The sequence below is a fragment of the Podarcis liolepis genome (genome assembly GCF_965112155.1).
Source record: "Podarcis liolepis genome assembly, chromosome: 5".
NCBI lineage: Eukaryota > Metazoa > Chordata > Lepidosauria > Squamata > Lacertidae > Podarcis > Podarcis liolepis.
The window spans coordinates 16,359,548-16,381,417 of record NC_139556.1 but is presented as its reverse complement, the minus strand read 5'-3'; the positions used below and the strand labels follow the sequence as shown (position 1 = coordinate 16,381,417).

Here is a 21,870-nt window from a genome sequence, read left to right as displayed (position 1 = left end):
TATCATATGTTCAACTAATAAATTTGTGAATGTTTATTCGAAACCTGCCAAAGCGTCCAGTTCATTTTGTTGTCTTTTTTAATACAGTGGTACCACGGGTTAAGTACTTAATTTGTTCCGGAGGTCCGTTCTTAACCTGAAACTGTTCTTAACCTGAAGCACCACTTTAGCTAATGGGGCCTACTGCCGCTGCGCCACCACCGCACAATTTCTGTTCTCATCCTGAAGCAAAGTTCTTAACCTGAAGCACTATTTCTGGGTTAGCAGAGTCTGTAACCTGAAGCGTATGTAACCTGAAGCGTATGTAACCCGAGGTACCACTGTAATTGCATCCCTGAGTCTGTCTTCTGGATAATAGGCTTTCACCATATCTTTCTTTTTCTCAGTATGCCATGCAAACTTTATTGAAAGGTGAGCATGATCTTTGAATACGAGGCATATGTAACAAGCATTAAAAACTGAAATTAAAATAAAGGCAACCACCTTTTTGATATGGACGTAGCGGCAGAGATACGGGGGGCATAAGGGGAACTGCAACTTTTAATGGCATCTTTGTGATCAGGTTTGTTCACAGGAACCTGAAAATGAACAGACACCAGATAATCTAAAACAGCTCTATTTTGTGCAGACTAAAGATGGCTGCTTACAGTATACAGCCACAGACAGGAAAACTTGTTGGGAGCAAAAAGAGAGTCTTAGTATTGCTTAGGAAAGCACTCCCAGGCAAGGAGAACAGCCCAGGGTTCGAGTTGGCAAAGTTAGCTCAGTGGGCCGCAGAGGCAGTCGCACAGAGCAAAGAGTCTCAGCTGCTGTCACATATAACTACATCAAGCTGAGGGACTGGCCCATTGACTTTTAATGGATCCACGGTACAGAATTGCAAGCTGAATTTTGGTTCTGCCTCATACATTCTTAGCAAATGCATGAGTTAAGTTCCAGCAGTAAAGCCTTCATTGCTGATGATAATGGACAAAGTGTAAAGAAGCCAGCTGGAGCTACTCATTTCAGGTGCACTGTTTTGTGACACTGCAACCCTGTGGGAGGCAAGGAGGGAATTATCTTTTTGGCTGGTGACAGGGTAGCACCACTGGAAGATTTCCTGAAGGTCCCGGAAGGAAATCGACCCCGAACCTGTCTTTTCCCATCCCGGGGGTTCACAGGGACCAACCAAATTGGCATCTGCAGGAGATTGGTCTCTTCATTTGTTGTTGTTGTTGTTGTTTAGTCGTTTAGTTGTGTCTGACTCTTCGTGACCCCATGGACCAGAGCACGCCAGGCACTTCTGTCTTCATTTTTCAATGCTGCCCATCTGGTGATGTCCATGTGTAGAATTGTCTCTTGTCTTGTTGGAAAAGCGTGTTTGTGATGACCAGCTTGTTCTCTTGACAGAACTCTTTATTAGCCTTTGTCTTGCTTCATTTTGATCTCCAAGGCCAAACTTGCCAGTTGTTCCTTTTATCTCTTGATTCCCTACTTTAGCATTCCAATCCCCTATAATGAGAAGAACATCCTTCTTTGGTGTCCCTTCTATAAGGTGTTGTAAGTCTTCATAGACTTGGTCAATTTCAGTTTCTTCAGCACCAGTAGCTGGTGCGTAAACTTGGATTACTGTGATGTTAAAAGGTCTGCCTTGGATTCGTATCGAGATCATTCTATCATTTTTGAGATTGCATCCCAGTACAGCTCTCGCTACTCTTTTGTTGACTATGAGGGCCACTCCATTTCTTTTACGGGATTCTTGACCACAGTAGTAGATATACTATTCATGGTCTCTTCATGGTGTCCTACAACTCTTGAAAACATAAAAGGACCCTAGTGACCACCAAGAATGGCAAGGCTGGCCAATAAAACTATATTTAGTTTTATAGTTTCAGCTAGAGGTGTACATTAACCCTGAGTGGGGGCTGAATAAGGCAAATTGAGATGATTTGGGGGTCCCCCTCTCAAAACAAAGTACAATGTCAACAACCCCTTCTCTGAGTCGAAGCAGGGACAAAGTCTTTATCTGTTGCTCTATATCTGTACTTTTCTGCATTGAACAGTTCTATATTTTCCTGTTTTGCTATATTTCTCTATGTCTATGGGCTTTGCAAAATTCAGCTTTGAAATAAGTGGAGCACTGACAATGTCTGTATTATATTTTTTTTAATTAAAGCACAGCAGCGTTTTGTTTTTGTTTTTTAAAAGTAGAAGCTTAATTTAAGTTTATTTTAAAATTCCAGGTTACTCTGCTCTAACAACAACAACAAAATCAAACACAAGGTCTAACACAGAACACACCAGGACGCGGGTGGCACTGTGGGTAAAACCACAGTGCCTAGGACTTGCCGATCGTATGGTCGGCGGTTCGAATCCCCGTGGTGGGGTGAGCTCCCGTCTTTTGGTCCCAGCTCCTGCCCACCTAGCAGTTCGAAAGCACCCTTAAAAGTGCAAGTAGATAAATAGGTACCGCTTTATAGCGGGAAGGTAAACGGCGTTTCCGTGTGCTGCGCTGGTGCAGGCTCGCCAGAGCAGCAATGTCACACTGGCCACGTGACCCGGAAGTGTCTGCGGACGGCACCGGCTTTTGGCCTCTAGAGTGAGATGAGCGTACAACCCTAGAGTCTGAAAAGACTGGCCTGTATGGGCAGGGGTACCTTTACCTTTACCTTTAACACAGAACACAAATAAGTAGTGGAGAGGGAAGACTGATGTAAATCAATTATCTCTTCATTATCATAAAGCAGGGAAGGGCAAAAGACAGCACACCATACACAAAGTATTAGGAGAGCGAATCTCTTTTACTTTACCCACAAAAAGCAGCTGGGCCTATTTGTCTGCAATTTGGCAGGCTTAATCCACTCTGACGGCGGCTCCTATGCCTGTAAATTTCATCCACTTTGGCCACGATGGGGAAAATTATAGCCAATGTTAGCTTCCCTGTTATAGTAAATGGGGACCAGAGAGAATTGTTTTCCACAGAGGAGCTTGGAACCCAAATTACAGATCAAAGCAAAGTGAGCATAAAGTGATCTGGGAACAGATTGGAATGTTTAAAAATGCACAGATACAAGGTGAATCTTGGGAACTGTACACCACCCTAGTTTCATCTCTCACAACTGCAGTCCATTTGTCAAGCAGTGACAAGTTTTCCAAGTCGTGGGTAACCATGTCAAAAGAAGGCTACTGTAGAATGAATTTACTAGTACTAGGATACACAACTTTCTTCTACTACCAGCTCTACTAACAGTGTGCAAAGTAGTGAAAGCAGAAGTGGAGGCTTTTATGGAAGGTGATTGACCTCCAATTTTTCAGTATTTTCTAGCTCATTACTTATTAGATAAGCATGGACAACAAGACAAATGTTGAAATATGAACAACCAACCACAAGACACAAAATCTGATTAGGATAAAACATGCTCTTTACATCATAGGCCACTAGAACTAAAGCCAATCTGTTTCAAGGAAAAAAAATATTGGGATAGAGTTCTAAATTTACAAACTTATGAGCAAGAAGGGCCATGGATATTCAATAATTTACCATCTAGTTTAATGTACATAAACCTAAAGGAGAGCTTCAATTAAATGAAATGTATCATAACACTCCAGACTCTAAAGGCTAACTCAAAATCAACTTTACTCTGTTATGTAAAATAATAAAAACAAGAAGTGGACCCTCATCTTATCATAAATCTTCCAGTTGCAGCAAGGATGTGTGCTGCTCATTGTTTAAAACCAGCAGAAATACCTTGTAGATCATGGGTAGGCAAACCAAGGCCCAGGGGCCGGATCCGGCTCAATCGCCTTCTAAATCCAGCCCGCGGATAGTCCGGGAATCAGCGTGTCTTTACATGAGTAAAATGTGTCGTTTTATTTAAAATGCATCTCTGGGTTATTTGTGGGGCCTGCCTGGTGTTTTTACATGAGCAGAAGGTGTGCTTTTATTTAAATGCATCTCTCGATTATTTGTAGGGCATAGGAATTTGTTCATTCCCCCCCCCAAAAAATATAGTCTGGCTTCCCACAAGGTCTGAGGGACAGTGGACCAGCCCCCTGCCGAAAAACTTTGCTGACCCCTGGTATAGATGGCATACAGTTACGTTTTATTGCAATAGGGTTTTTTATTGGTTTGAGCTGGTAGGGTGACTTTGATTCTTAGCAAATGCACTTTTCCAAGCCATGCACTCATGCATATCCATTGACAATCTGTAAGTCGCATAACGTCTTGCAGGCCTGATAGGGTCACATGCTACTTTTCAGCCAGGTGTCAAAATACCTGGGTAGTAGCAAAATCCGTTCCAGGATTGCTTTTATGAAAACCAACACGCAGCATTTGCTCCCCGCACACCATAAGCTGAAAATACAAAATCCATTTCTGCGGAAAGTCCAGATTTAGTAGATCTGAATTTCATCTTTGTCGTTATTTAAAAGCTGAGACCTGAGATGTACTGTATTTTTTCGCTCTATAGGACGCACCCTTTCCCCTCCAAAAATTAAGGGGAAATGTGTGTGCGTCCTATGGAGTGAATGCAGGCTCCTTGGCTTCAGCGATAGCAAAGCGAAGCCTCTGAAGCGCAGAGAGAGGGCTCCCTCCGCGCTCTGGAGGCTTCGCGTTGCTTTCGCTGAAGTATGGTCAGTGCGCAGTGACCCCTCTCGCTCTCCAGGCTTCAGGGATAGCCGCCTGAAGCCTTCGGAGCACAGGCGAGTTCCCGCTGGGCTCCGCAGGCTTCAGGTTCCTTTTGCTGAGGCCGGGAGAGCAAGACTCTCCTGGCTTCAGCAGAGAGGGAGAGCTGCGCAGCGCCCCTTCAGCCAAGCGGGAGGAGAAATGGAAGGGGCTCCGTTTCTCCTGCCGCTTTGCTGAAGGGGCACTGAGCAGAGAAGGGGAGATTTTTCTTCTTCTTGTTCTCCCCCTCTAAAACAAGGTGCGTCTGATGGTCGGGTGCGTCCTATAGAGCGAAAAATACGGCAAGTCTGAAAATTCGGAGCTTGCCTCTGCAATATGAATATTACTGCTTTCATCGCTGCTCCAATATTAAATACTGAAGCCTCAGTGATTCCCCCCTCCTCAGATTCAAAATGTGATAATTGAAAAGGAAATGTAGCATTTGAAGTGGACAGAGGGAAAAATGAACACGTGAGAGTGCTGGCTGCCATTTTTTCCGAGAGATCCTAAAGATCAGTGGCGTAGCGTGGGGGGTGCAGGGGGGGCCCGCCGCACCGGGCACAACATCTGGGGGGGCGCGCTCGCACTCGCAGCTCTCTGCCCCCTGCTAAAATCCACGGGTTAGGGGGCACAAATTACTTGCCTTGCCCCGGGTGCTGACAACCCACGCTACGCCACTGCTAAAGATTACTGGTTCACCCACTTACTAGACCAACTAGAGCTATGATCTTTGTAAGTGTCTTTCCTGGGATCTCATACCAGCTGTTTCTGTTTCTGTCGGTTTTTGTTAGCTGCCTGGGCTCCTAATTCTGCTTCAGCTACAATTGCCAGACGAAAAAGAGATTCAGACAGCAATTGTATTCCATAAATACAGCAGACTCGGAAGCAATTGTTATTACAATTGCGGTGGCAGTAGTGGCATTGCTTTTGTTTGTTACTATGGTACGTATTTTTGTGTTTTTCTATTGCAGACTACCCTATGATCCTTAGATGAAGTGTCAAAATTTAATTAATTAGTAATACAAATAATAATTGCAACAACATTTGTGAATGACCATTGTTTTCTCAGGTTGCGTGACTCCACCACTGCCACCAGTTCAGGTTCAAGACCATGAAGAATTAATATTACTATTACTTCTGCCCCACCCTTCCTCGCAAAGGAGTCCAGGGTGGCAAACAACAAAGCAGGAAAACAATACAATAAAATGTGAAATAGATTTTTTTTAAAAAAAAACCTTTGGAAATTTATGCAGCGCATCGTGGGACTCCGGTAGGATTCCAAACTGCACAACCTAATTAACAAGGAGGGCTCTGTGTCTGAGCACTGCTCCTTGCGATGAGCATGTTCATGCCCCTGTGAAATAGTGCGGCCGATAGCTGGGAATTACCTGGGGTGGGTTGAAAAGTTGGTTTGGACCAGCCTTCTGCAACATGAGCTTTAGACTACAACACCCATCATCCCCGACCGGTGGCCATGTTGGCTGGGGCTGATGGAACTTGTAGTCCAACAACATTTTGGAGAGCACCAGGTTGGGGAAAGCTGGTTTAGATGCTCTTCACCTACTCCTGCCTATCTGTAAGTAACCCACAATGGCCGGGGAGGGCAGGGGGAACTTCTGTAGATCAGCCCTGGTCTCAACGTGCGACCCTTCAGCTTCCATTTAATTCTGCAGACTTCTTTCTGCATTCCCTTTGCCTGCATGCTGTGGGACAATGAGCAGTAAAGGTGACGAGTCCACACTGAGACAGTGACGTGTCCCCCTTGCTGTTACATATAATTAATAAATAAAGCACAGGGGGAGTTCTTACCATGTTGGCTGCTATGACAGGGGCTGTCTACAGTGCACTTAAGCATTAAATGACCAATTTCTGTCAGACTAACTTCCCAAGCCTCCCTCTCTCTCTCTCTCTCTCTCTCTCTCTCTCTCTGCTCCTTCTCCTTTCCCCGTTTGCTTTCTCACTTACAGAGCAAGTCTCCTCGCTCTCTGCACTTGGAGTTTTTCAGCAACTGATGGTTCCTGGTTCATTTCTGTGGAATTAATTGGTCCCTGAATGAATTGTTTTGACAGGGCAATTTATCATGTGTTTGGGTTGACAGTGCTGTATACCGGAGGGGTTCCTGGAGGGGAGGAGGGGGAGATGGGCAGGGCAGTGGATGCCTGTGCCAGGAGTTTGCAAAGAAAGGAAGGCACGGGAGGAGGAGGAAGAGGAAGAGGAGGAGGAGGAGGAGAGAAAGGAGGAAAGGCGACAACCGGGAGGCAGTTAAAAATAGAAAGAGCCACATTCCGTTCACAATCTCTTCCCCCACCCCACTCCATCATGTTGAACAGAGGAGAGTGTCCTGGTTATTCTCTCACCCTCTTGGCAAATGCAGACACTTCCCTTGCCAAGTTCCAGATTCAAACATGGACGGGACCCACAAGAGCCGGCAAAAGTTTTCTTGGCTGCCCGGGGTATATGTAGTTTTTTCTGGGCCCAATGTTTGAGTGGGCTCTTAGCATTCAAGTCACCAAGACCAATCATGAAGCCCTAAACCTTACAGTGGCAGCCTTGGATTAGCACACGACTGAGTTACTTCTCATTTTAGAAGAATGTGACAAATTTGACAGCTGTTATTTGAGTTTGTTTGGCATGATAATCAGGGGCTTAGCAGTGCCAAGAGCATAAACAGTCAGATGTACCATTTTTAGCATGCAAAACTTGTGATTTATCCAGATTTGGCTTTTTCTGTTACCTAATGTTTGGATTCTCGATATTCGAAAATCTGTGGACTTACTGATCATCCAGCCTTATTGCCGATTGACAGACAGACATACTGACGCAAAGAATACTTGTCATTGACTGCAGCTTCCCCCCATCTGGATGAGTGCATGTTTTGCTGACTAATGTACAGAGTTTATTTTATCTTCCTTCGTTTGTCTGCATTGATATTCAGCAGCAAGCATTGCATGATGCTGTCAGGTTTCATCCTCGTCCCCATGGTGGAAAACAAGACTAAGAAAAAAGCAGTATGACTAACGATACTGATTACAGGGCGACGATCAAGCGCCCTTTGCAATATACCTTGCATCTTTCTTCCTCCTCTTTTGAAAAAAAAAAATAGGTGCAAAGGATTGAGTAAATTCTCAAACTTCAAACAAAAAGCTGTCTGCTATTTCACTGTTCAAGGAAGATGTTGCAGTGCGGTGGATAGCATTCAATGTTAGTCATCTGCTAGTAGACCCATGTAACAAGTCCACTAATTTCAGTGAGTCTACTCTGTAGGCTTTAGGGCTCATCATCCACACTTCTGCTGGTTCCATTCTTAGAAAGCACGTGTCTAAGTGGTTTTTCATTTCTGCCCCACTTTCCCTGGGAAAACCTGCCATTTATCACTGACTCAGAACAAACTTCAGTCCACAGAAAAACCAATGGATGCTTGTTCAGCGGTAAGCATGGGGGTTACTCCAGGGGAAAGCGGTGGGCCAAGTGGAAGTGTGGACATGCCCTAGTGGGTATCGCGAAGACACAGGTGGCTCTTGGACTACTGCAATGCGCTCTACGTGGGGCTACCTTTGAAGGTGACCCAGAAACTACAACTAATCCAGAATGCGGCAGCTAGACTGGTGACTGGGGGCGGCCACCAAGACCACATAACACCGGTCTTGAAAGACCTACATTGGCTCCCAGTACGTTTCCGAGCACAATTCAGAGTGTTGGTGTTGACCTTTAAAGCCCTAAACGGCCTTGACCCAGTATACCTGAAGGAGCGTCTCCACCCCCATCCTTCTGCCCAGACACTGAGGTCCAGCGCTGAGGGCCTTCTGGCGCTTCCGTCATTGCGAGAAGCAAAGCTACAGTGAACCAGGCAGAGGTCCTTCTCAGTAGTGGCGCCCGCCCTGTGGAACGCCCTCCCATCAGCTACCTGACATTCAGAAGACATCTTAAGGCAGCCCTGTTCAGGGAAATTTTTAACGTATGACATATTAGTGTATTTTTGGTCTTTGTGGAAGCCACCCAGAGTGGGCGGGGTACAAATAATAAATTATTAGCCAGATGGGCGGGGTACAAATAATAAATTATTATTATTATTATTATTATTATTATTATTATTATTATTATTATTAATAACCACTGAGCCTCTTGGGCCTGCTGATCAGAAGGTTGGCGGTTTGAATCCCTGTGATGGGGTGAGCTCCCATTGCTCTGTCCCAGTTCCTGTCAATCTAGCAGTTCGAAAGCACACCAGTACAAGTAGATAAATAGGTACCACTATGGCAGGAATGTAAACGGCGTTTCCGTGGTCTCTGGTTTCCATCATGGTGTTCCGTTGTGCCAGAAGCGGTGCATTCATGCTGGCCACATGACCCGGAAAGCTGTCTGTGGACAAACGCCGGCTCCCTTGGCCTGAAAGCAAGATGAGCGCCACAACCCCATAGTTGACTTTGACTGGACTTAACCGTCCAGGGGTACTTTACCTTTACCTTCACCCTTTTCCTTCCTCCACTTCAAATTGGATATGGTGGTTGTACACACTATTTGATCACCAAATGGAAAATTATATTCTATCCCCTTCCAACAATCCCCCTTGGAATGAGGTAGGGATAGCTCAGTTGGTAAAGAATGAGACTGTTAATCTCAAGGTTGTGAGTTTGAGCCTCACCTTGGGCGAAAGATTCCTGCATTGCATGGGGTTGGACTAGATGACCCTTGTAGTCCCTTCCAACTAAGGCAATTCAGAGGTGTGAAGGGCAGCTCCCGAGAGGAGTGCTGAGGCCATTACTGTGAGACAAGCGACAGCGGCTGAAGGTGAAAGAGGCCAGCTTTGCCTTCAGCTAGAAGTCCTCATTGGAGAACCTTTGGCCAAGTCTTTATTAGTAGACTGCAGGTGGAATTCAGTATTACCATGATTACTATGCTGGAGATGAAAATATTATTCTTTACCACTGATACTTAGTCTCTCGTGTTACCTTCTTTTAAATTAGCATGATATGGCTTAGAACACGAGAAGGCATTCACATATTCTGAAAATACTCAAAACTTGCATGTCCTGGCAAAATTGTCTTTCATAGAAGACCACAAGTATTACTTTTTTGAATGCTTGTAAAATCATTTAACCCATTCAACATCATTTGGATTTTTGAAAAGCATTTGCTTTTAAGTCAGATAGAATGTGCGTTTTAGGGGATGCGGGTGGCGCAGTGGTCTAAACCACTGAGCCTCTTGGGCTTGCCAATTAGAAGGTCGGCAGTTCGAATCCCCATGATGGTGTGAACTCCCGTTGCTCAGAGTCAGCTCCTGCCCACCTAGTAGTTTCAAAGCACACCAGTGCAAGTAGATAAATAGGTACCACTGTGGTGCGAAGGTAAATGGCGTTTCAGTGCACTGCTCTGGTTTCGGTGTTCCGTTGTGCCGGAAGCAGCTTAGTCATGCTGTCCACATGACCCGGAAAAACTGTCTGCGGACAAACGCTGGCTCCCTCGGCCTGTAAAGCGAGATGAGCGCCACAACCCCAGAGTCGTCTGCGACTGGACTGAACTGTCAGGGGTCCTTTACCTTTTTGGATGGGCATTTAGCCCTATGAGATTGCTTTTGTTTTCACTGTGATCAGATGGAATCACAGTGGATCTCGCTTGCTGGATTTCATTGTATTGTTGTGAGCTGGTTTTTTCGGGGGGTGGTTTAGGCTGTATGTCTGAGTCCCTTCTCATTCCTGGATCCAGCAAGGGTTAAAATCTAACGGAGGATTCAACTGTTGGAATAGCCAGACCAGCTTCTTGGAAATGGCCCCCAAGTATGGGTCATAAATATAAGAAAGAAAGCTGCCCGAGGGGAAAGCCGAAGTTGAGTGTATGTGAAATATACTCGGAGTCGAAAGTGGATTTCATGCTCTTTATTCAGCTCATAGTAGTGAGGAGGAATGGAAGTTCCCCCACAATATCTGTTTTATATACATTATTTACACAATGGGCTGCACGTGATTGGCTGATTCCAGAATTCTCCTATAGGCCAATCAGGTTGTGGATTCACTTCCACCTGGAGCTGGATTGGGTGGCTCCTGCGGACCAATCATACTGCTGCATTGTTCTAGGACCAATCAGACTGCTGCATTCTGAATCCTATTGTTCTAGGACCAATCAGACTGCTGCATTTTGGATCCTATTCAACTCAGTACATAACAGTGTGAGAGCAGGAGGAAACCTGAGGGCGAGAGCCATGTCTGATTTCTGCTTGAATCCAAGGCTGTGGCTTTGGGAGAAGCAAGACCTTCTGGGGTGTTAATGCTGTGAGCCCCTCCATCTTAGGCTCATGTTGTGATTTGTGTAAATGAACCATACATCATGAAGACACCAGTGTCTCTGCTGTCCCTCTTTCCAAGGAAACTGGATAGGTGCCTGCAACCCCTGGAATCTCTCATTTCTCAGATACTGGGGTGACGTGCAACAGTATTTTATGATATTGTTTCAAGTTCCCTGTTTTTAACACAGACACACACACCCTTGCCCAAATAAATTCTGTTTTAGGGTGACTCATAAATATAGTTAAGAAACCCCACGGTTCTGGTCAGGACTGATGGTTTTGAACATGTTATGTCTGAGGAAATACGATAGCAAATCTTCAAATATCTCAAGCGCTGTCGCATGGAAGAGGGAACAAGCTTGTTTTCTCCTGTTCTGGAAGGGTGGGACTCAAACCAATCGCTTCAAGTTACAAGAAAGGAGATTCCGACTAAACACCAGGAAGGACTTTCTGACAGTAAGAGACCTTCAACAGTGGAACGGTCTCCCTCAGAAGGTGGTGGACTCTCTCCTTCGCTGGAGGTTTTTAAGGAGAGGTTGGGTGGTCACCTGCCATGGATGCTTTAGCTGAGATCCTTGCATTGCAGGGGGTTGGACTAGATGACCGTCGGGGTCCCTTCCATGATTCCACGATGTGTTCTGGGTAAAAATGGAGACAGCTTCCAAATGTTGACAAAAGCTCTGCTGCCCCCTCTGGTGACTTTGTCTCCTGCAGCGAGAGGGGAAGGGCAGCTCCACTGCCCCTCCAAGGGGTGGCAGAGCTTTTTAAGGTAAAGTAACTGGAACCTCTAGGGACACGGGTGGCGCTGTGGTCTAAACCACAGAGCCTAGGACTTGCCGATCAGAAGGTCGGCGGTTCGAATCCCCGCGACGGGGTGAGCTCCCGTTGTTCAGTCCCAGCTCCTGCCAACCTAGCAGTTCGAAAGCACGTCAAAGTGCAAGTAGATAAATAGGTACCACCCCGGCAGGAAGGTAAACGGTGTTTCCGTGCGCTGCTCTGGTTTCTCCAGAAGTGGCTTAGTCATGCTTGTCAGCATCGCCCTAGAGAGCCAGTGCACCAACTGGACTCTTGCACCTCAACCCCGACTGGGCTGGGCGAGCTGGGTAGCACCGCCAGAGACCTCCTTCCCGCAGGAAACGGTCACAGTGCTGTGGACTCACAGCTTAGAGCTGAGAGCACCGGATTCACTGTCTCAATACTTCAGTCGTTGCGCAGCAGAGTTTTGCAGAGTCTTGCAGAGTATAAACCACTCGGAGAGCAGCTCTGTAAAATATCTTCCGTTTATTCTATAACTACAACTATGGTACAAAACTATATACAGAGCTAAATATTCTGAGCATAAAGCAATGCTGCACTGAGAGTCTGCAGCTGCTCTTAGCAGCAATCTAATCTCTAGGATCTCTAACACTCTCACTCTCTCCGATACACTGACTGACTGACTCTCTCTCTCTCACACAGATATGTTGCTGGGCAGAATAAGTAAATAGGCAGGACACGCCTCCTCTTCTCTGTGGAGTCAGCAGAAATCATCAGGAGATGGTCAGGAGATTCTTGGGTATGGGAGGGGTGAAATCTCCTCAATGCTAGCCACATGACCCGGAAAAACTGTCTGCGGACAAACGCTGGCTCCCTCGGCCTATAAAGCGAGATGAGCGCCGCAACCCCAGAATTGTCCACGACTGGACCTAAAGGTCAGGGGTACCTTTGCCTTTACCTTAACTGGAACCTCTGCCGCTTCATAGGAAAGGAGGAATCTGTCAGTTTCAGTATCTCTTAAGTTTCCCATTTTTTGCCATGTTAAGTTGAGTTAACATTAAATAACCATGGAACACGAACCTGTAAAGCAGCTTGGTCAGTATAATGCTGACTGCACAAGTGAACCTCACTTTATATTCTCCGTCAGAGAAGAGTTTTTGGAGGAAATGGCACTTGGTTAATATTCTGTCTGAGCATTGTGAGCTTGACAAATTCACCGCCTGAGCTTGGGCAGCCTCTCCAGGTAGAGGCAAGAGGAGTCCCCCGAGTGCAGTGTGCATAGTATTGCTTTGGGTTTTCTGCACAAATTCTCCACATCCCCAAAAGCAGGAGAAGTTACCTTAACAGATGGAAGGGTGGACTCATTCACCTAAGAGGGAAATTCAAGAGTGGCTGTGGGATCAGTTAAACAGGGAATGTTCTCCTTTCCCCCCGAAACACTGAGGTGTCCCGTTGGACTGATATTTTCTTTTTTTAAAAAAAATGATATTTATTAAAGTTTCAAAAAAGGTTACAAAAATAAGAAAAGCAAAAAATAGAAAAGAGAAGAAAAAATACAAAATACAGAAAAATAAAAACATTTAAAAACAAATCAATCTTTCCATGTCTTGTCTTTCATTTACTTGTTTCCCTGACCTCCTCACACCTCCCTTTTTTGTATTCCAGTTCAGTTAGGTAATTCAGCAAACCCTTTCCCTCTTTATTTTTATCCTAATCCTTTAATTTAATATATTATAACTTTGGATTCTCTCCTGTTAACAAACCATTTTTACATACTCCTTTATAACAGTGCTGCTAAAACCACTTAACTTCATTCTGACATCATTCTAACATTCATTAATTTTGCAATATTTCTGTAAATAGTCTTTAGATTTCTTCCAATTTTCTTCCACCGACTCTTCTCCCTGGTCTCGGATTCTGCCAGCCGTTGTACTGATATTTTCCGGTTGCTTTGCACTTGATGTGTTCCCAACACGGAGAGAGAAAATTATAGTTGTGAAGCATCGCTGTGAAGAACGGCTGCACCATGACTTGGTCTTCACAGGAACGTACTGCCAAGGCACAGGGATGGCCACCTTTCAGTCCTTAGGTGCCCCTGGGTCTATGCCCATCTGGCTTTGGCTGCCACCTACTTTTTGTGGAGCTGTGTTGTCTTGTTCCATTTCCACCTGCAACCTTCTGGAATCCATCGGGATGGACAAATCTGTCAATTTCAGTTTCTTTCAGTTTCTCATTTTCCAAATCTTCAGTTTAGCTAAGCCCATTTCTGCATCAGTTTGCAGTTTTTGTCTTTCCCGTAATATATGCATTGCCCCTTATATCAAGGCTTTTTTAAACCTGGCACTCACCAGAACTCTGGCACCTTTCAGGTGGGCGCCATTGCCATTATAAGAGAACAAGGGAGAAGTTCAGGGTGAGTTCCGGCACTTCTTTTTCTATAAAAATAGCACTGACTTATATAAAGCATTTCCCACGTTATTTTCTGTAAATAGGTGTGTGCATGTGCACTATTTGGCTGAAGAACAGCACTTCACAATTTGGAGAAGGGCGAATTTTGCAGCATAGCTGCGTTTCGGTTTTGGGCAGCACAGATGAGGCAGGTTCATGTTAAACTGTGAAGTGTACAATTCTTTTTTTATCCCTGCCTATGTGGTAACTTTGGCCACCTCATGAGAAGAGAAGACTCCCTGGAAAAGACCCTGATGTTGGGAAAGATGGAGGGCACAAGGAGAAGGGGGTGACAGAGGACGAGATGGTTGGACAGTGTTCTCAAAGCTACCAGCATGAGTTTGACCAAACTGCGGGAGGCAGTGGAAGACAGGAGTGCCTGCTGTGCTCTGGTCCATGGGGTCACGAAGAGTCGGACACGACTAAATGACTAAACAACAACAACATGTGGTAACATTATTGCTGCTCTCCAGTACTGTGAAAAGGACATGTTCATCTTCCTCAGCTGTGTTGTGACCAATGAGTTGGCTTTGAAAAGGATGCCGTGATGCAGAAGGTTCTGTTTCCTTGCCGCTCAGAAAAGCCCAGCAGAATAGGATCAGGCTGCCTATTGCATACAAACTGCACTGCGATCTCCTGCAACACCTCTGTCCTCCCACCCTTCCTCTCACGAGGAGGACAGATTCTGTTAAGGGGGTCCCCGGGACTAGAGGGCTGCACTGCGTGACTGGAAAGCATCTTCTGATATGCCTAAATGAGGCCAGCCAATCGGAGGAGCCCATTCCGCTGCTCTTGTCATCTGGCTTTGCTTGCAAAATATGCATTTGATTGGCAGGTGCATCAAAGTTCACAGTTTACTGGGTTTTGCAGAAGAGCCGGATCTGCCAATTTAGACAGGGGAGTGACACAAAACTTTCCATCTAAACGGGCTAATTTCACCATAGGGAATTTCCCAGCAGAGCGTGCCAAGGCGGGTGCAACCCAGCCTTATTTTTTAACAAGGAGTGAATGACAAATGCAAACGACATTCTGGGCCTGACGGAACATCAGCATTTGACACTTTACACAGGGACCGTGAAATAAACAATAGGCAGAGAAATTGAATTAGAATTGGCTGAGCATCCAGGGTACGGGTGGGGGTAGGGGGAAGAGAAGGAAGAAATTAAGGGGAGAGTGGGAATGAGGAAAGGTGGGTGAAGCTGCCACCATTTTGATCTGTACTGCTGGGACTTTCTGTGATTCCACCTTGAATTTCCGCTCTAACACAGGTATGGCTGCCCAATAATCCTTTGTTTTATTAACCGAAAAAAGGGGGTGAAGGAAAGAAAGGGTGCTTCTGGCTCTTAAGGTTATAAGGGTACTTGAAAAAGGAAGACAATTTGTCCCTTTCCCCTTTGTTTTTACTGCTGTTACATCTAAATTTGAAAGCACACACCCTGCACTCTGATAGGCCCTCAGGAAGGCTTGTAACACTATAAAGGAGAAATAATAGACTCTCCAAGTGTCCCCAATTTCCAGGGACAGTCCCAGATTTACAGAAGCTATCCCAGTTTCTGATTTGATAGTGGAATGTCCTAATTTTCCTTAGGATGTCCCTATTTCCATCAGGGAAATGTTGGAGGGTATGCACCCCCCCCCCGTCAAGGAAATAAGTAACTATACAATCTTTAGAAGACATCTGAAGGCAGCCGTGTATAGGGAAGTTTTGTAATGTTTTATACGGCCTCGGCCCAGTATACCTGAAGGAGTGTCTCCACCCCCATCGTTCAGCCCGGACACTGAGGTCCAGCTCCGAGGGCTTTCTGGCAGTTCCCTCACTGAGAGAAGTGAGGTTACAGGCAGACAGCCTTCTTGGTAGTGGCGCCCGCTCTGTGGAATGCCCTCTCATCAGATGTCAAGGAAATAACTATCTGACCTTTAGAAGACATCTGAAGGCAGCCCTTTTTAGGGAAGATTTTAATGTTTGAAGTTTTATTCTGTTCTTAGTGTTCTGTTGGGAGCCACCCAGAGTGGCTGGGGAAACCCAGCCAGATGGGCGGGGTATAAATAATAAAATAATAATAATAATAATAATAATAATAATAATAATAATAATAATAATTGATAATGGAAGCCACCCAGAGTGGCTGGGGTAGCCCAGTCAGATGAGCAGGGTATATTAATATTAATATTAACATTATTAATAATTTAATAGGGTGTTCCTATTTTCATCAGAGAAATGTTGGAGGGTATGAAGTCATAGAACTATTATCATGAGAATTGGGGTTGCTTGTGTGTAAACCTCCACCTGTTCCAACTGCTTAGGGGTGGTTGCGTCTTTCCCTGGCTGAGCAGCCCTTTTGCGCGGCTGCCTCAGTCGCTGGTAGAATCCGTCAGTGGGTGTCTCCTAAATTTCCTCCAGCATAAGAATTCCTTAACGGACAACCTCCTCCTCGCCTCTCTGCGCGGAAGCCTTCTGCGCAGAGTGGGCGTGCCAAGCGGTGGTCCTCCACTCTCCTCACTGACTTCACTGGAAGAGTCTCGGAGCCTCCCCTCCGAAGTGCTCTCTGCCTCTCCCTTCTTCCTGGTGTCACCTGGACTTCTTTCCCCAGAGGACGTTCTCTCTCTTCCCTTACTGGTTCCCTCTCCGGCAGAATCTGGGAGCCTAGCCTCTCCACTCTGCTCCGATGTCAGTTCCCTGACAACTATGCTCTGTGATCAACCTTTCAGGCAAAAGGTGAATTGGGCCTCCCCGAACAGACTAAGCATAGCGACAGATAATGTATTCCCTGAGGCAAGGATGGGGAACTTGTGGCTTTTTGGACGACCCTGAACTACAACTCCCATCATCCTTAAACATTCGCTGTGCTGGCAGGTGCTGATGGGAGCTGGAGTCCGACAATGACGGGAAGGTCACAGGTTCCCCATCCTTGCTCTGCTGCATATCTCTGCCCATGCCACCTACTAGACCAAGAGGTCTAGGTGAGAAATCCGCATGTCTCTCAGGCCAACACTGAAAAGACAAGCAGCAAGTACCGTATTTTTCGCTCTATAGGACGCACTTTTCCCCCTCCAAAAATTAAGGGGAAATGTGTGTGCGTCCTATGGAGTGAATGCAGGCTCCTTGGCTTCAGCGATAGCAAAGCGAAGCCTCTGAAGAGCAGAGAGAGCGCTCCCTCCGCGCTCTGGAGGCTTCGCGTTGCTTTCGCTGAAGCCTGGAGAGCGAGAGGGGTCGGTGCGCACTGACCCCTCTCACTCTCCAGGCTTCAGGGATAGCCGCCTGAAGCCAGGAGAGCAAGACTCTCCTGGCTTCAGCAGAGAGGGAGAGCTGCGCAGCGCCCCTTCAGCCAAGTGGGAAGAGAAATGGAAGGGGCTCCGTTTCTCCTATCGCTTCGCTGAAGGGGCGCTGAGCAGAGAGGGGGAGAATTTTCGTTTCTTGTTCTCCCCCTCTAAAACAAGGTGCGTCCGATGGTCAGGTGTGTCCTATAGAGCAAAAAATACGGTAAGTGGGAAGGATTTTCTGCCTCTGTGCATTCCCAATAGCAGCATCACTTCTCTGGGGTACTGTGCTAAGGCTGGCCTTTACTTAGCACCCTGAAAACATTATAATGGCTTAACTACCTGGAGCGAGATGAAAGCCAGCATGGGCTGCCAAATATACTGATGTCATTGGGAGATAACTGGGTTAAAGTCAACAAACGAAAGCACCCATCAAATCAGCCCAACAAACAGCTGCTCCTCATACTGAGCCATGGCTGAAGCGCTGGAATTTTACGCCTATTAAACTGCTCATACCAAGCAAATTTGGGTTGGCTGAGTACAACCAAAGCCCTGATTAGCCAATCTATTAATTTAGGGGTTAACCGTACAACAAGCCACCAGCTGCTTTTGCTGTGTTGGTTTTTCATGCACTCCCAAACTTTGATTTCTGCTTTGCTGCCACGTTTCCCAGATTCAAACAGCTACCCTTCTTCCTTCCTTCCAGGTGAGGACTCTGGTATTCCTTCCTTTTGCCATGAAACTTCCATGATTGCCTTGGGTCTGTTGGCTTAGCATTCAGTCCTGCCTGGATCCTCAGTGATAGTTCCAAACCCTCCAAGTGTCCCTATTTTCCAGGGACAGTCCTGGATTTAAAGAAGCTGTCCCGGTTTCTGATTTGATCCCAGAATGTCCTGCTTTTCCTTAGGACATCCCTAGTTTCATCAGAGAAATATTGGAGGGTGCGGTAGGACACCCCAATTTTTACTGGAGAAATGTTAGAGGGTATGGAGTTATGCAACCCGCAAGCCAAGGAGACCTTTAGATGACATCTGAAGGCAGCCCTGTATAGGGAAATTTGTTTAATGTTTTGTTATGTACCGTATTTTTTGCTCTATAAGACTCACTTTTTCCCTCCTAAAAAGTAAGGGGAAATGTGTGTGCTTCTTATGGAGCGAATGCAGGCTGCACAGCTATCCCAGAAGCCGGAACTGCAAGAGGGATTGCTGCTTTTACTGCACAGCGATCCCTCTTGCTGTTCTGGCTTCTGGGACTCAGAATATTTTTTTTCTTGTTTTCCTCCTCCAAAAACTGGGTGCGTCTTGTGATCTGGTGCGTCTTATAGAGTGAAAAATATGGTATTTGTATATGTTGGAAGCTGCCCAGAGTGGCTGGGGCAACCCAGTCAGATGGGCAGGGTATAAATAATAAAATGATGATGATGATTGTTGTTATGGAATAGGACACCCCTATTTTCATTGGAGAAATGTTGGAGGGTCTGTAGTTCTGTTTCTGTCCCGATGCCTTATGGACTTGCGATCTTGAGTGATGGGCATTCATCCTCATCCGGCATCAATTCAAGGAAGGCCTTAGGATATGCGGCTACTTTTTATTTGCTGTATTTATTATGTCCTGCCACGTGACACTCAGGAAGCATGCAGTGTGAGGACATGGTCTTTTATAGCCATGCCTCTGTGTGAGATTTTACTGTTTGGCCGGGGATACACATTCTCTAGACCACTGATAGGTGGCCCTGAAAATGCCCTGTAAGTACACAAGACAACCTAGAGAATTCAGGACTTTCTCCCCAGCCAGTTTGGAACATCAGGCTAACAACTTATGCCAAAAGGTGGCTGATGGAAGCCAATATTTAACAGTGTTGCCACAGTTTTAGTTAATCAGAGAAGGGATGGAAATCCCCATAAAGGAGAATGGAAATTAGAGCTGAATGCTTTAATCAATGCATCCATGTAATTGCTGGCAATATTCATCTGGAACTTATCTTGTGATTCAGCAAATAGGGGTTATGCCAACTTTTGCAAAGTAGATTCCTGGTGTCTTTTCATGCTCAGTGCATTTTAAACCATTTAATTTCCCAAATAAGAAAGGATTTGTTGATAACATATAGTGAAGCGAAAGCATAAATTGGTTAATAAGGAAGGTTGGACTTCAGTACTTATATATATTTATTTTCCTTGGTTCATGAATTCATTAGTAAGGTAAAGTGAGGTGGTTAATCAACAAAAAACCAAACAAAGCCCTTGACAGCTCTAGTTTCAATATTTACTGCTTGTGTGAACACTTTCCCCCTCTAAGTGTTAAAGGTTAAGATCAGGCTCTCGTCCAGATTGAATTTTAATGAATGCAAAATCTTTTTTCCAATCTACTACTGTTCAGTGGAACAATTGGATTCTCAACAACTGCAATTCAAACTACTTTAAAATAAAGGGTGCAACATCATGCTGTTAGTTTGTGAGGGAAGGAATGCAAAAATTAATTTTATCTGTATCTAGTACTTCACATGGAGAGCTTTAGATGTGGTGGTAACTTCTTTGATAGCTATGGTGGAGTGCCATTACCGTCTAAATTTCTTAATTACATTTTTGCACCACAGTTTCTGAAATGAATGCGGGGTAGCAGGCTCTCTTGCCCCTGTGTTTCGTCATACACTCTAATTGCATTAGACAGTCATTCACCAGGTGAGTTTAATGGCTACCAAGGGATCAGGGCCATAGGTACAGAGGGGCTAGCCAGGTTTTTTTGCCTCCAGAGAGGGGCCATTGAAGCTCCCTGCTTGTGTGTATGCAAATGTGTGTAAGGTGTGTGCATGAAACTGGGTCTTTGACCCGGGTGAAATAAAGCCTAGTTTTCTCCCCTGCCAGGGATTTGCATCTGTGTGTCCCTATATCAGACTGGTTCTTTACAAATGTGACCCATTGTAGCTTATAGCCTCCATGGGGGCTGGGTGGCTATTGTGGTCATGAAGAATCCTAGACCCAACAGTTTTCAAGATTTGGCCATTGGACACGGGTGGCGCTGTGGGTTAAACCACAGAGCCTAGGGCTAGCCAATCAGAAGGTCGGCGGTTCGAATCCCCATGACGGGGTGAGCTCCTGTTGCTTGGTCCCTGCTCCTGCCAACCTAGCAGTTCGAAAACACGTCAAAGTGCAAGTAGATAAATAGGTACCGCTCCGGTGGGAAGGTAAACGGCGTTTCCATGCGCTGCTCTGGTTCGCCAGAAGCTGCTTAGTCATGCTGGCCACATGACTCGGAAGCTGTACACCGGCTCCCTCGGCCAATAAAGCAAGATGAGCGCCGCAACCCTAGAGTCGGCCATGACTAGACCTAATGGTCAGGGGTCTCTTTACCTTTACCTTTATCCTTTGCTTTGCTGGTGGCTTTGGAGAGAGGAAGTCATTGTGGACCCTCTAGATCAGCCTTTCTCAACCTTGGGTCCCCAGATATTTTTGGCCTACAACTCCCATCATCCCTAGCTAGCAAGGCCAGAGCTCAGGGATGATGGGAGTTGTAATCCCAAAACATCTGGGGACCCAAGGTTGAGAAACACTGCTTTAGTTGTTGTTGGGCTACAATGCCCATCCCTTGCCCCCTGGCCATGGTGGCAGAGGCTGTTGGCAATGGCAACATTTGCAGAGCACCACATTTGTTGCCCCCCCAGCCTAGGTGATCTCTAGAATGAGTTACTGATTAGCAAGGTTGCGGCATGGAGTTCATTTCTAGGTCTGTACTGTGGCAGGAATAGTGGCAACAAAGGCCTTTTTGTTGCATTTGCACGACAGAGCTGCGGACGCTCCAAGTCTCCCTATTTTCCAGGGATAGGCTCGGATTTACAGAAGCCATCCCAGTTTCTGATTTGATCCTGGAATGTCCCACTTTTTTTTAGTATGTCCCTATTTTCACCAGATAACTGTTGGAGGGTGTGGAGTTGTGTGACCCCCGAGCCAAGGAGTTAAGTAACTATACAAAGTTTCGACTCCCTCCTTTCCTTTCCTTCCCAGCCCTACCTTTGGTCCACCAATATTCCAGTCCTCTTGCCTTTGAAACTTTCACGAAGCATCTAAAATAGCACAAATAGCACTGCCTTAAATATATATATATATAACTGCTTAGACCTTCTAGAGTTGGGCTGCCCACCCACTTAAATTTGTGGTTAAAACTATGGTTTGTTTTCAACTCAGAATAGGCCCTTTAAAATTAATGAACCCAAGCTAGTCATGTCCATTAACTTCAGTGGGTCTGCTCAGAGTAAGGGCTTTCACCCCACAGCTGGAACTCAGTTCCGGCACCTCTCAGGTAGACACCATTGCCATTATAAGAGAGGCGTTCATGGTGAGCTCCAGAGCATCTTTTTCGGCAAAAATAGCACTGCTCAGAAAAGACTAGCATTGACTATCACACTTGTATTATCTTGTGCCAATTTACAGTTCAGGTAGGTGAGGAGATTTCACCCCTCCCATACCCAAGAATCTCCTGATCATCTCCTGATG

At 45.7% G+C, this 21,870-nt stretch overlaps 1 long non-coding RNA gene across 3 annotated transcripts in view; it reads left to right on the top strand.

Moving 5' to 3' along the window:
* LOC310706644 overlaps nucleotides 1–21,870 on the top strand; it is a 28,709-nt gene that overhangs the window by 1,036 nt on the left and 5,803 nt on the right. The gene's annotated exons all lie outside the window — the stretch shown is intronic.